The sequence below is a fragment of the Protopterus annectens genome, chromosome 3.part0, assembly GCF_019279795.1.
Source record: "Protopterus annectens isolate FY-2018-M chromosome 3.part0, PAN1.0, whole genome shotgun sequence".
In the NCBI taxonomy this organism is placed as follows: Eukaryota; Metazoa; Chordata; order Ceratodontiformes; family Protopteridae; genus Protopterus; species Protopterus annectens.
In genome coordinates, this window is record NC_056731.1 from 1,892,062,252 (window position 1) to 1,892,076,403 (window position 14,152).

At 44.1% G+C, this 14,152-nt stretch overlaps 1 protein-coding gene across 1 annotated transcript in view; it reads left to right on the top strand.

The window, feature by feature from the left end:
• PPP6R3 (protein phosphatase 6 regulatory subunit 3) overlaps positions 1-14,152 on the top strand; it is a 3,115,682-nt gene that overhangs the window by 182,418 nt on the left and 2,919,112 nt on the right. The window lies entirely within an intron of this gene.

Consider the following 14,152-nt stretch of genomic DNA (forward strand, 5'->3'; position numbering starts at 1 on the left):
TGAAGTGCACAATAACTAAAAGTATCAAATCTGTCAGCAATTTCTATTTTAAAAAGTGGAAGCAAACTTGAAACTCATCTGTACAAACAAGCTGTGTTCAGCAAAGAAACTTTGAAACCTTATATGTTAAGTTGTCAATCTCGCATTCATTCTTGCTGGATGGGTTCGGAGCCGAACCTTGGCTCCGACTCTGCCAATACTAAAGCTCGAGAGCTAATTCCACCGGCTCGAGGCTCCCCTATATCCCACAATGCTAGGCGGTAACTACTCAGATCTCGTTTGCCGCTTAGCTGACGAGGTGCTTCTTCTACCGGCTCTGGCAGGTTAGTAAGTTTTCTAATTAGAAACTACTATTTCAACCCCTAATTTTTTTCCTTTTACCATAGTTTTATTTATAGTATTTCAGTAGTTTAAATCGGGTCCCCCTCAAGTGTCTGAAATCCCTTTTTATTCCCTTCTTAACTTTTAGGCCTTTGGCCCTCTCCATCTCCTTCCCCTAGTCCTTCAGTGTGACTGAATTTTTATTTTTTGCTTAAGGGTGTGTTTGTGTGTTGTGCTTGTGTTTTTACACTAAGTTAGGATGTCTAAAGACTCCAAAGGTCTCAGGCTTCAAGAAGTGTGATTTGTGCTGTCAGAAAATGTCTCTGACAGACGGTTACACTTCTTGTGTATATTGCCTGGGACCTTTGCACCTGCAGAACTCATGTGCTGTATGCCATGCATTCAGCCCTAGAGTCCTGCAGGAACGCAAAAATAAATTGATTTTACGTGGCTTGTTAAAGCCTGAAGGCCCCCCCGACTCGGTCTGTGTCGGGGAAGCCTTCTAAGACTTCCAGACGGTCGGCTCCAGTTTCTGAGCTGTCCCCTGGAAGTATTAGATCGGCTTTGACATCGGCTCCGGCAGGAGCCAATGTTTCCAAATCTCATACTATCACCTCGGCTCCGGCTGGAGCCGAGGTTGACAAGACTCAGTCGGCTCCGATAGGCTTCTCGGAGCCACCTGCTAAGAAGAGGTCTAGGTCCCCTTCCATCGGCTCCATCCATTCTGCGCCGGGATCTCCTCTTCTATCAGAACGGAGCCATAGGTCTCACACTCGATCCTCCAGGCTGTCCGACCATGATTTACAAAGGGTGGTGAGTAGACTACTCAAGTCCGAGGCACTGGCCCAAATGCTGCTTAGCCCTACTTCAACAGTCAGTGGCTATTTCCATCCCTGATTTTATTCCTCCTCCGACTCCTTTGAGTTCGGAGCCGGGACTCATCGGAGCCGTGGCTGTCGGTGCTTCGGAGCCGGTACCTTCCCTTTCGGCTCAGTCTGCTCCGATTTCCTCATTGGAGGGATCTTGGCGCCGGGCTTCCCTCGTCGGCTCCGAGGGGGCGAGTGGCATCTGACCCTTGTCCGACCCCGTTTCCCTCTCGGAGCGTCGGCGCTGGTGAGTTCGGCTTCGACATCGGCCTTGGAGCCGTCCCTGTCGGTGCCGGGGAGGGTCCTTGTCTCCTCGGAGCGGGGACCTCTGGCCTTGCCTGATAGGGGCGCCTTCGAGGTCATGCGGAGCGTGCTAGACCCAGTGTCTACCCCACAGTCGGCTCCGTCAGCTCCTCCCTCTTCAGTGCCTGCGGTGATTTCTACCCATCCCCTTGTATCAGACCGCAGAGAGCCAGCTCCTCAGGTTTCTCCATTGGGAATTTCCTCCTCTTCCGTGGCCTCTCCTGATCTGGTAGGAGAACCCCCTCTGAAGAGACAGTGCAAGAGGAAGCACATTGACTCCCCTGAGTCTATTACCTCTGACACTGACTTGGAGGAATCTGAAGGTTCCCCTCGGTCCCCCTCTGAGGATGTCTCCTTTGCTGACATCCTTGAAATCCTGAAACAGAGGGGGAACTGGCCCACCCTTAACCCTTCAGAGGACGAGTCAGTTTATCTTGAGGAGTTTGGCTCTCACCCTTCCACCTCCTGGGTGTCCCCTCCCTTTGACCCCCTTATGGAAGTGGTGGCAAGGGAGGTTTGGACGGCCCCTGATTCGGTGGAACCTACCCCAAGGAGGCCATCAATTTATTACTGCCCCTAAGGACAAAGACTTTCTATCAAAAGGTGTCTCTGTTGATGCCATGGTGGTGGCCGCAGCCACTAAGAAGGAGTTAGCCGATCCTTCGGTACCTGTCCATCCTCCTAATAAGGAGTCTAGGACCATGGACAGGTACGGTAAGCGGATGTTTTCCTCAGCGACCTTCTCAATGCGGTCGCTGAACTACTTGTGTCACTTCACCCGTCTCCAGAGAGATTTGCGGGTGAGGCTATACAGGATCCAACAGCTGAGGGGTTCCAAGACAAAATGAACTCCCAGTTGGCAACCCTGAAATTCGATTGTTAACTCCTCCATGCGGCTTATCTCATATGCTGCTGATGGGGCGTGTAGGGCCGCAGGCACAGGTGTAGCTTTACGACGTCACGCCTGGATGCGGCTTTGCAATTTTGCGGACCCTTTCAAGGCGTCCTTCACCAATTCCCCCTTTGATTGCTCAACATTGTTTGGTCCTCAAGTGAAAGATACATCGACTAGGTGCGAGGTGGAAGGCAAGACTCTCTCTGCCGTGGGAGTCCATTTTTCTACCCCTTCTAGACCTTATCCAAAAGGTCAGAGGGGAGGAAAAATGTGGTTCCGCAAGCCTCAGGGAGTCTCATCTGACGCACAAGGTCGATTCCCCTCTAGAGGCAGAGGGGGGAATAACAATAGACGCCGCCCTAGAGGCAGAGGAGGTCCGCAAAACCAGGGTAGCAGAGAAACTTTTTCTGATAAACCCTTTCAGCATCCCTGAGGAGCTGCCCGGCTGTCCACCTTCGGAGGCAGTTGGGGGAAGATTATCACTGTACCCAAAAGCCTGGCTTTCACTCACCCAAGACAAATGGGTACAGTCAATCATATCCGAGGGTTACAAAATTCCCTTTATTCACACCCCTTCCCAACCCAAAGGATCCCTTCCAGACGTTCCACCCAGTCTAAGGAAACAAGCAGCACTAGAAATATCAAAGCTGTTATCAAAAAGAGCTATTCAATCAGTCCCAGCAGACCAGCAAGGATCCGGAATCTACTCCAAATTCTTTTTGGTACCAAAAAAAACAGGGGACTGGAGACCTATAGTGGATCTCGGCAAGTTAAACAATTATATATAAAAAACAAAATTCCGGATGGTCACGCTACAGTCCATTCTACCCTTCTTGGGTCAGGACAATTGGATGTGCTCGATAGATCTTCAGGATGCGTACTACCATATCAAAATGTACAGACGCTCCAGGAGGTTTCTCCGCTTCAGGCTGGGAGCCAGTCACTACCAGTTCAGAGCCCTGCCCTTTGGTCTCGCTACAGCCCCCCCCCGAGTGTTTACCAAATGGATGGCAGTGGTCGCGGCTCACTTGAGACGTCAAGGATTCCAGGTGTTTCCATATTTAGACGACTGGCTCCTTACTGCCACCACCAGACATCAACTGCTTCTAGCCAGAGACTTCACCATCCATACTTGCCAAGCTCTAGGCATTTCAATAAATTTCGAAAAATCTGCCTTGTCAATCTATTACCTTTATAGGCGCCACCTTAGACACACTCAATCTTTCCGCCAGACTTACAGAGCAAAGAATGTTAGATATCCGCAAACAAGTTTACCTTCTACTACAATGCAACAAGGTCAAAGCCAGGGTAGTCTTGAAGGTATTAGGACTCATGGCAGCTTCTATCACCCTTCTCCCCTTAGCTCGTTTCCACATGAGGATCCTCCAATGGATGCTGTTTACTCACTGGTCCTTCCAACAGCTCCCGATGTCTCACATCATATTAATAACTCAATCATGCAAGAATCACCTGTCTTGGTGGATCACATCACCTCAAGTTCTCCAAGGCAGACCTTTCGTCCCCCCCCCCCCAGTCGCCACGGTGACAACGGACGCCTCCCTGATCGGGTGGGGGGGGGGCATTATCAGGGCAGGACAGTCCAGGGCACGTGGCAACCTTTCGAGTGCCACTTGCACATAAATGTCTTGGAGATGAGAGCAGTGCTTTTAGCGTTGCAAGCCCTTCAGGACTCTCTTCCCACGGGGACTATTGCAATTCAGACGGACAACATGTCCATAGTGTGGTACATCAACAAACAGGGCGGTACCAGATCCTACCCTTATGTCGAGAGGCACTCAGACTTTGGCAGTGGGCGATTTCTTCTCAGCGTTTTCTGATAGCAATGCACATTCCCGGGAAGTCCAACGTGATTGCGGACAAATTGAGCAGGGCCATTCTGATGCCCCACGAGTGGTCTCTGAAGAAATCAGTGCTGGAAGAAGTCTTCCAAAGATGGGGCCAGCCTTGCTGCGATCTTTTTGCTACTCCCCAAAACAGCAAGTGTCACGACTTCTTCACTCTCTTCCCATTACCAGGCCATCCCACCAGAGACGCTCGTCCACGATTGGCCCCGGCGACTTCTGTATGCTTTTCCCCCTTTTCCACTGATATCTCAATTAATTCAGAAAGCTATCGCCTTGAGAGTTACAATGATCCTCATTGCCCCTTACTGGCCTCGACAGATATGGTTTCCGTTCCTCCATCATTACCTTTTGGAGCAGCCTTGGCATCTGGACCCGGTGCCAGATCTGTTGACCCACCAGTCGGGCCAGCTGCACCACTCCCTTCATTCTCTCAACCTCACAGTGTGGTTTCTCCAATTCCTACCCTAGCCAGGCTTCCCTTAATCTCTCATTCGGTCCGGAACATCCTGATAGCCTCTCACAAATCTTCTACCAGGAAGATTTATAATAGTAAATGGAAACGTTTTTCCTTCTGGGCAGCATCAAAGAATATAGACCCCTTCACTGCACCTATCCAGTCTATCCTAGACTTTCTGGCAGAACTCTTCCATTTAGGCTCTTCTTCATCTACCATTAGAGTACAACTAACTGCTATATCTAATTTTCATGTAGGAGTCTCAGACTCCAGTATCATGTCCCATAAGCTCTGCAAAGCCTTTTAAGAGGTATTTTTCTGCTCAAGCCCCCAATCAAAGATCCCCCACCACAATGGGACTTGAATTTGGTTCTGGCGTCCTTGATCCTCCCCCCCTTCGAACCAGCGGCTTCATGCCCTCTTCAGCTGCTCTCATGGAAAACACTTTTTCTAGTAGCCATAACTTCAGCTAGAAGGGTATCTGAACTTCATGCTCTGTGCAGTCGCCCTCCTTACTTAGTTTTCCACAAAGATAGGGTTTCCCTCCGGACTAATCCGTCCTTCCTACCTAAAGTTTCCTCTGAGACAAATCTGAACCAAACGATTGTTCTTCCAGTTTTTTTCCCTGACTATTCCAACAGATCGGAACAAAAGTTACATTTTCTAGATGTTCACCGCCAACTTAGATATTATTTAGACAGGACTAAACAGTTCAGGAAATCTGATCAACTTTTCCTGTCTTATGCGGAAGGGAAATTGGGCCTTCCAGTTACTAAGGTGTCCCTTTCAAGATGGCTTACCTCTATAATTACCCTCATCTATGAAATCGGACATCAAAAACTGCCTTCAAGACCTAGAGCTCATTCAACTAGAGCATTAGCTACATCTGTAGCTTTTCAGGACAGGCTGCCTATAGATTCCATTTGTGCAGCAGCCACTTGGGCTTCTCCTCATACCTTCATTTCACATTACAAATTGGATATGGCCTCCAGAAACCGTGCCAGCTTTGGTTCCACTGTTCTTAAGAGTCTGTTCCGATAGGCCACCCGGAATAAGGTGCTAGGGACGCGGTCCCATCCAGCAAGAATGAAGGCGAGATTGACAACTTAACATTAAGAAGTTATGTACCTACCATAACGTTCCATGTTAGTTGTCTTCTTCTCGCCTTCTTTCTTGCGTCCCACCCTCCTTCTCCCTAGCCTGGACAGACCGATAGGAAATTTTGGGATCTTCCTTTGGAGTTTCCTTCTCACATGTTCTACCACCTCTATTCCCCCTTTTATGTTTGTGTAGCTTACATTCAGGTTTATATAGAGGTGGGTTCTTTTTTCTCCATACTATGGAGACCAGAACTGCTTGGTTTAGCTATCAAACGAGATCTGAGTAGTTACCGTAGCATTGTGGGATATAGGGGAGCCTCGAGCCTGTGGAATTGGCTCTCGAGCTTTAGTATTGGCCGAGTCGGAGCCGAGGTTCGGCTCCGAACCCATCCAGCAAGAAAGAAGGCGAGAAGAAGACAACTAACATGGAACGTTATGCTAGGTACATAACTTCTTATTTTCAACTCTGTCTTATGGTTTGGTTGGTTCCCCTTAGTGCCCTAAATGGAAACTTTGTCCCTTGGCTTCTCCATTTACTAGAGTTAAGCCTAAAACTATGCAAGAGACATTTAAGAAATATGTTAAAGTAATTGAAATTACATCTTTTTTTGTTTGTCTCAGATTTTTAATTGCATCATCTATCCTATTTTAATTTTGGAGCTGGTAAGGACATTTTCCTTATTCTGTGGTCAAAACATGTCAAGGGTCTCATCCCCCCCCCAACCACACACACAGACACATGCACTTTTATGCCATGCTGCTGATGGATTATGATAGGTGGTAGCATGCTGCTGATGGATTATGATAGGTGGTAGCAGGTTGGTTGAAGGCTAGTGGGGAAACTTAAGGTGCCCATTCCTTCTGTTGGTTTTGTTTGGAATAGGGAGTCACTTTTTTGCCCAGAGGATGGCAAATATTTTCTCATTGGCTACCAAGTTCATGGTGGCAGTCCTGAGAATACTTATCTTAACCTTTTTGGCATCATCATTTAATGCAATGGTCCACATTAGTGATTGTGACATTAACATTACTTGTATTCTTCACCATAGACGTGTCCATTATTAACTTGTCCTGTTAACATTGATTCAATGCCCATGATAACACTTTGGCTTGGATCTTATTTTATTTGCACTTTTTAGCTAGATTAATCCCACTAGGCCAATGGCCTCTTTCCAGGAGAGACCAGAGGTGGTAGTCGCACTGACTAGGCAAAATGTGGCCAATGCACTAGGAAACTTCCTTACCTGTGAGTGGGACCCATTTTGCAAGAACACTTCCTGTTTCCATTCCAGTTGCGGAGACTGCATGGAGAAACTGAGAGGCAGATGGAGAGAGAAGGTGATAATGGAGTGGTGAGTGAAATGGAGGAGAAAGCAAGTACGGAGACTGGAAAATGTGTGCAGGATTCTGAGAAGATGTTTCAAAGAAATTTGTTTGAGGGAGATATCTGCAAATGATGTACAATTACAACCTTCCAGTCAGGAAGATTGCAGGAAGGTTTCCTTAAAGAAATGGTAATGCTGAGTGAGCCATTAAATGGATGAGGCTTTTCCTGGGGTAACATTATGGAGAAAATACAAAAAGAGAATGTGGAGACAAACGTGAAGAATAATGGTAAGGTGGGAGAGAAAATATATGCAGAGAAAGTAAAAAAAAAAAAAAAAAAAAAAAAAAAAACTGGGAATAGCAGAAAAAAGAGCAGAAGAAAATGGAAGGATGTGCTAAGGATTCAAAGTAAAGAAGACAAACATTATTCTTGGACACATTTTTGGACATTATATTTGAGACTGTTTTTCAATGGAAAATTTTGTTGGAGAATATGAAAAAAGAGACTAACACATGCAGTCTTTGTGATAACCGCATTTAACAGGCATTTATCAGGGAAACAATTGTGTACAGTTTCAAACAGAGGTAGAAACAGACTTTGAAAGAACATTTGAAAACTTTACATAAAAAAGAACTACTGAACATTTCAAATGTTTATGCTAAAATGGGTTTATGGACTGGTGGATGGGATTGTAATGCGTTAAAGGTAGAGGAAATAAGTATACACTAAACACTCTGTTAACTGGCTCCCATGGGGATTGGTAGATGCAGGGCAACTATAGTTTCAGGGTGCTTGAGAGTTGCTATTAAAAATAGACCTCATTAATGCTGTATCCTGTACTATGTGGTTTGACTTGTTCTCAGGTTGGGGAGGGAGGGAATTTATTATCTTTCTTTTTAAAACTCTAAAGTAATGTATGGCTCTTTGGGGGGGGGGTGGCAGTGGCAAAGTGTAACACATGAAAATTGTACTGTATTTCTTTCTTTTTTTTTTGTGTGGTTGCGTGAGAGTGCCGGTTGCTTGAGCACGAGTTAACTGAGAGTTTACTGTATATATACCAAGCATGATAAATGTGGAAGGGAATAGGGGTGTTGAAAATAATGGGAATGACCCAAAACTTTTTTTTTTTTTTTTTTGGAAAAGGACATTTGATAAGTAACCGTGATAAAAGAAAATGGGACATGGTGCAAAAAATGTGTCTTGAAATGTAAATGTAATAAAGTTGAACATTTATAGATGGAATACAAAAATGAAAATGAGCAAGGAGAAAAAGAAAATGAGCAAAGATGACATTTTAGTAGTAGTAAAAATAGAAGAAAAGTTAGATGAGAAAAAATAATAGAGGACATGTAAGGTTCTGAAATAAGTGATGAGATGGGGAAGTAGTAAAAGAAAATAATTATCTTAGTAAAAGTGTAAATACAGAAAAAATGTAAAGGGATAAGTACAGAAGAAAAAGAGGTAGATGAAAAAGTATGTATACAGCTAATGATTGGGTAGTGGTATAATGGTTAAGGTGTTTGACACTCGGACACAAGGTGCTGTGTTTATTTTCACCTTTGGGAGGGAAATTGGCTAGGCTTAGAATGGACTATTAAGTAAGTTAGCCAAGTAATTGGTTATTAACTTAGGAAACCATGAGTCTAAGGAAAACAGAAAAAAATTTTTGGAACTCTTTTTGTAAAAACAAATAGTACTAAGAATGTATCAAGAAGAACAGAGATGTAGATGTAATTAGAAGAAACAAGACTTTTAACAAATGGAAAGACTGCAAACAGAAAAGCTATGGGGAGGAATGATGACCTGGAATTTGTAGAATGAGAGTTTTTGTGGAATAGCCATATGCCATAGAAATACAGTAAAGATAATAGATGTAACTTTAGCAAAAATGGGAAGATTAATCGTAGATTTAAAATGGAAAGAATAAGTATATAGAATTATAACATTGTACGCTTATACTAATAAAGAAAAGGAAAGCTTATTTCATCAGATTTTAGACTATAGTTCTGAATATTGCAGTAAGACTTTAACTATGATGTAAGAGACGAGAGTAAAAAGAAATTAAGTCCTATAAAAAAATTGTTAGTTATAAGATGTGGTAAGTTACAAACTTTGGGACAAATTCATGGGCTAACAAAACAGGTATGTATAGAGCTGAAACTGATGGTATAAAATCAGTTTAGTTATAGGAGAAGGAGAGGTAATTGAAGGATTTTCTGATCATATTGCAATATGGCTAGAGATAAGGGAAACAAATATGCATAAATAGGCAAAGGAATAAAAAGATAAAAGAGAGCATGGCATGAAGGAAATAACTAATATAGTTAAATGATCATATTACTGTGAGCATTTATAAAAATTGATCCAAATGATATTTAAGGAAAATGTACTAATTATTTTAAAGTGGAGGATGTATTCCTCTTGAAGTATAGAAGCTAGGAGGAAAAAATGACTATCTGGAAGTTTTTATTTAACAGTTTTATTTAAGAGGAGGCAAAGCCTCAACTTCCTGGAGGAAAGCGGTGGTGGCTGTATTACCTAAAGAGGGTAAAAACTGATCAGATCCAGCTTCATACAGGCCCATTTAAATCCTAAACCATGATTATCAACTGTTTGCCTATAATGGCTAAAAGAATGGCAAGTGTTATGCCAAATTGATAGACTTGGATCATTGTGGTTATGTAGACATTTGACAACATTACCAGAACACTGATGATCCCTAGGGAAGCTAAATGTAAGAAGATACCACTACTGTTGATGGGTCTTGATGCAGAGAAAGCATTTGGCAGAGTAAGCTGGGAATTTATGAGCAGGGCAGTGGAAGCATTTACATTCCCTGATAAAATAAGGTTGATTAGGAGGATATGAGGGATCAGAGGTGAAAATTAGTGGGTGGGTTCCTCTCTGCTGATTTCTGTTTGAGCAGAGGAACCAGGCTGGGGTGTCCTCTTTCCTCTTTGTACTAGATTTAGAACCATTGGCAAAGAAAATAAGAGAATCAGAAATTCATGGATATAATTGGCATGGTAGTCGAAAAAAGTTGTCTCTATTTGCAGATGCCATTTTGTACCCGATAAAACCAGAAAAGGACATTTCAATGTTGTGGAACATTTTTTAATAAACGTCTTTGCCTGTGTCATATGTGATAATTTAATAATTTCAACATTTATATAAATGAAAAACAAAATGACACCACTTTAGTTGCAAACATTATGCTTCACAGACACCACTGAAACAACTGTAGTTGCAAATATTATACATCACTTATCTATCCAGTCATTGTCATTTAAGCATTATATGGCTTATTCAAATCCTACCGCTTAAACCTTATTCCTTCTCTGCATATATTGTTCCCACATCTCATTTTTTTCCTATGTGGTTTGCTCCTTCCCCTTTCTAAAGATCCCAATTCCAGTTGTTTTATCTGTTACTATATTTACTACTACTAGTAATGTTAATTTCCATTTTCTAGTAATTGCTTTTTTGGTAGCCACCAGAATTTAGACTCGGCAGGGATTTACTATGTCTAGGCAATTCTGATTCTGTACCATAGCTCAAAAAAAATAATCTCCCCAGTCCATCCAATCCACTCGCCCATCATCTCTGACAGTGGTCAGCAGGGAATCTGTAAAGTCTGCCAGCTCATTACACTCCCAAAAACTATGTTGCCAGCCACCTCCTTCTTGCCCATCATATGTCTAACATGTGCTATCAACCTGAGGAAAACTTCTTTTGGAGTCTACTTGGGGTATAAAAATATGTATGTGAACAGTTTCACGTAAAGATCCTAAGTCTTCTAAACTTAGTTGCATATTTGGGAGATGTACATATATCCCCTATTATTTCTGTGTGAATTGCTTATCCAGTCTGTCTTCCCAATCCTTTCCAAGTTCCTCTGATTCTTATAATTATCATGCAGTATTTTATATGTTTTACTAATTATTCTTTTTTTATGGCAGCTTCTGCTAAAACCTCTACCAGTGCCTGGCCTTTCATTTAGAACTTCTCTCTGTGTTCATCATGTTTCACTGTTGCAGTCGTTACAAAATGGGTTATCCGGCTCCCGGTAGCCCTCAGTCAGCCAGAATACCAAAGTCCTTGGTATATGACTTGGCTGCCTTCGGTTTAAGCCTGACGTCAGGTACAAAGGTAGGCAGCCGACACCATTTCCTCAGTCTTTGCCATGGAGCCCGAAGCAGAAGCTTTTTGCACGAGTGCCGGTCGGCAGAATACCTTTTTTTTATATTCCGACTGCTTAGTTGAAGACATCCTCGGATAAGTACCCTGTTGGGGACCCTCTTTTCTTGCTTTAACGAATGTCAGAGAAAGTTAATAACTGTCTTGCTTGTGGAAAACAGATTCCGCACCGTGATTTTCCACTCCTATTGTATCACTTGTTTGGGCCTTGAACACAACGTCCCTAATTGTGTTCTTTGTGCTTTTCTCCACCCGCGTACCATTCACCGTAGAGCTAGGATCTTGTTCAGGCATTTTGGTGTTTGGCCTAAGTTCGTCGGTATGGTGTCTTCTGGTCTCCTGACTTCAGATGTGCCTAAAAAGCACAAGGATAAGGACCGCGACAGGCTTAGGGTCAAATTAGCCGACAACGTCCCTGTTAAGTTGGTTGTCGGCTCAGCGGTAGTCAGTGAGGTGCTTTCATTGCCCCTGCAGTCCGTGGATGTTCAGCAACAGGCATCTGCGGAGACCTGTTCTGAGTCCTCCATTTCGCAGGCTTACACTTTCTTTGGACCCTCCGCCAGTCGCCACCTCTAGTTCCGGAGACGCTAAGCAGGCGCCGGCTTCTGAGGCCTCTCTTCTTTGCCCGAGACCAGATCAAGACTGACTACCTTGGCTCAGACCTCTGCGGTAGTTAGGCCTTCTGAGTCCCTACGGCTTTCTAGCAGGCCTTCCAGCCTAAAATCTACTCCTAAGCAGGTGTCGGCCTCCCCTCAAATGCCTCAATCTCCGATGATTAAGATGGCTAGTGATGTCTTGATCCTTTTGAGGGTTCTCAGCTACCCTCTAAGAGGGCTAGGGGATTTGTCCCCATAAGTTTTGTCTGCCTCAGACTCTGAGGTTTCCAGCGCTTCTGCTGATGAAGAGGGAAACTCAACTATTTTTCTGGTTTTGAGGATTCTGATGCAGAAGACTCCATCCCTTCTGCTTTCCCTCTAGAAGATTTCTCTTTTGGAGATGCTCTGAATACACTTGGGGAGCATTTCAAATGGGAAAGCCAGGACTATCCTCAGTCTAAGAAACGGATTAGGGAATTATTGGATTTGCCACAGCATAAGCCTTTGGCTATCCCCTCCTGTTTTGGAAGTTGTTGCTGTTTTCTTGAATTCTTTAACTCCTAATTCTGTTTCTCCTGCTCCAAGAAAGCCTGACTGGTATTATAGAGTTCCTGATTCTCATCAGTTCCTTTTCAAGAATCCTGCTACGGATCCAGAGATTATTTCTCAGGGCCCTAAAACGTTAAAGCCACGGTTGCTAAAAATCCTGTTCCTTCTGACTGGGAATCTAGGGCCTTGGATAGGTGAGGTAAAAAGGTTTGTACTTCTTCCACCCTGGCTATTGGGTCTGTTATTAAGCATATGAAAAGACCACTATCAGCAGCATACTTTGGAGGCCATTAAGGCTAAACTTGCTGGTGTTCCTTCCCTGATAAGGACATGCAAGATTTATTTAATTCTGCCACTCTTGTCACTAAACATTCTCTACATTGTGGTTTTGACAGTTTGGAGGCTTCTTGCAGGGCAGCAGCCACAGGTTCTGTTATTAGAAGACATGCTTTGCTCAGGGAACAGCCTCTTGCTGAACCTGTCAAATGTAAATTACTGGATGTACCTTTGCACAAGGACAATTTTTTTGGTAGTAAAGCAGAAGAGGTGTTGAAGTTGGAGGATAAGGCCAAATCTATGCAAACTGTTAAGGATTTTCTGCAAGTTCAGCCTCCTTGTTTTAGTAGGCATTAACCTTCTACGAATTGGACTTTTCCTGACCCTAGTAAACAGGGTCGCACTAGGCCTAGGGGTTACAGGTCTTCTAGGAGACAGACTTCCACCCCTCAAAAAGCTAAGCACTGGCAGTCTTCCTCTTCAAAGTCGGGGAGGTCTAAGCAAACTTCCCAAAGCAAGCATTCCCAATGACTCCGACCTTCTCTGCCTGCCTCTGCGGGTCCAGGGTTTCCTTTTGGGGGGGGTAGGTTAGCCATTTTTGCAGATGTCTGGTACACCATCAGAGGCGACAAATGGGTGCTCAAAATAGTATCCCAAGGCTACAAGTTCTCCTTTCACACCTTCCCGGTTCTTCAAGGATACCCAGATGTGTGTGTTTTCACTGTTGCAGTCATCACATTTGGGTTATCTGCCTGCAGGTAGCCCTCAGCCGGCCTGAATGCCAGAGTCTTTGGATTTCTGCATCAGATGATGTCGCTTCTTTCTTGACATCAGGTCGTCGGGTAGAAGACATGCAGCCGACGCCATTACATCAGTCTGTCTTGCCGTGTGGTGCCCGAAGCAGAAGCAGTTCACAAGTGCCAGTCGGCCGACTCCTGAAATTTTCGTTTTCGAGTTTCAGACCCGAAGTCTTCAAAAAACCTAAGTACCCCGTTGGGGATCCTTTTTCTTGCTCTAACCGATGTCAGTAAAAGTTAACAATTGTCATACCTGTGGAAAACAAATACCTCATAGAGATTTTCATTCTTACTGCATCCCTTGCTTAGGCCCAGACCACGTAATCTCTCATCTGTTTTGTGCCTTGTTTAACGTTTGAACTATCCGTCGTCAGGCTATTTTTGCAGCTAATTATTTTCGTACTCGTTCTGTGTACTCCGAAATGGCTTTGTCAAGCCATCCAACTACCAATCTTCTGGAAAAAACGTAAGGATAAAGACAGACTGCATAGGTCCAAAACTGTCGCCGATGCTTCCATTAAGCTAGTAGCCAGTCCACCGGTACTCAGTGAGGCGCTTTTGCAGCTGTTGATACCCCCTACTTCTGATTCGCAGGCCTCCACTGAG